Below are 1,864 nucleotides of genomic sequence, written 5' to 3' on the forward strand. Positions count from 1 at the left end.
ATGTTGCGGTGTACCTGGAGGTGTCCATTGTGAGAGAATTCCATTCTCTTTCAAATAATCAAGAAAATCAGCATTCAGATATTCTCCTCCTCTATCGGATCTTAGCACTTTGATACTTTTACCAGTTTGCTTTTCCACTTCACTTTGAAATCTTTTGAACATTTCATATGATTCAGATTTATATTTCATAAGATATAAAAAACCATATCGTGAAACATCATCAGTGAAAATAATAAAATAAGAATATCCTCCTCTAGCTTGAATTCTAAAGGGTCCACAAACATCAGTATGAATTAGTCCCAACAATTCAGAGGCTCTTTCTCCATTTCCAATAAATGGAGATTTGGTCATTTTGCCTTTGAGACAAGATTCACAAGTCATGTATGATTCATAATCATAATTGTCAAGGTAACCTTCCTTGTGCAACTTGCTAATTCTTTTCTCACCAATATGACCGAGTCTACAATGCCAAAGATATGTTTTGTTTACTTGATTATCTCTTTCTCCTTTAAGACTAGAAACATGCATAATCGAATTAAAACGCACTTGAGGTAAGACATAAATGCCATGTTGGACATACCCATTCGCATAAAAGATGTCATTATTATAAATTGAACAAACACCTTTATTAAAAATAAGACGATAACCATGAGTATCCAACATCGAAATTGAAATAATGTTCGAAACAAAATTAGGAACATAATAGCAATTTTCCAAGACTAGTACATTGCTAGTCGGCATTATTAATGAGACTAATCCTATAGCCTTGGTTGCAACACTTGCTCCATTCCCTACTTGGAGATTGATTTCTCCCTTCTTCAACCATCTAGTTATTTGTAGTCCCTGCAACGAATTGCAGATGTTAAAACTACTACTAGTATCTAATACCCATATTGAATAATCTGTAACAGTTAAGGAAATCATGAAAACATTTTTCATTAATGTCTCACCTTGTTTCTTTTCTTTCAAAGAATCAAGATATTTGCGGCAATTTCTCTTCCAGTGTCCCTTTTCTTTACAGAAGAAGCATTCAACATTGCTTTGGTCAACACCACATTTCTTGTCCTTAGGTTTGGTCACACCACATTTAGGGACGAAAGGCTTCTTTTTGGACTTACTGTTCTGTTTGCCCTTTTTCTTATTGGACTTTCCAACTACCAAGACAGATCCTTGGTTCTTTCCAGAGTCAATCTGATTCTGATAGTCAACTAACATATTTAGCATCTCATGCAAGTCACAGTCCATCTTATTCATGTTAAAATTAACAATGAATGGTGAGAACGATTCAGGAAGTGACTGTAGAATCAAATCTTGGGATAACTCCTTCCCAAGTTTGCAGCCCAACTTCTCAAGTTGTTCCATAAGACTAATCATCTTCAGAACATGAGGTCCTACCTGAGCATTCACATTCAACATGGACCTGAATAGAGTCTTAGACAACTGATATCTAGCTGTCCTACTCTGTGCACCATACATCTTCTTAAGATGTGCAATGATGTCAGTTGGGTCCATGTCCTCATGCTGCCTCTAGAGTTCAGAACTCATTGATGCTAGGATGAGACATTTTGTACTCATAAGATCCTCTAAGTACTTCTTATAAGCACTGATTGTTTCAGCATCATCATTATTGCTTGGTTCAGGCACATGAGGCTTATCGATCACATCAATAAGTTTCTCATGCATGAGAACAATTCTCAAAGTTCGGTACCAATCATGAAAGTTGTCACCGACTAACTTTCCATCAGCGAGTATCGAACGCAGTGACAAAGAAGACATGTCGAGATATCTCTACACAGTTAAATAAATATGTGAGAACATATTAATGTAAAGAGATATATAACAAATAAGATACTTCCACTTACTA

Source organism: Lupinus angustifolius, chromosome LG07 (assembly GCF_001865875.1).
Source record: "Lupinus angustifolius cultivar Tanjil chromosome LG07, LupAngTanjil_v1.0, whole genome shotgun sequence".
NCBI classification, from domain to species: domain Eukaryota; kingdom Viridiplantae; phylum Streptophyta; class Magnoliopsida; order Fabales; family Fabaceae; genus Lupinus; species Lupinus angustifolius.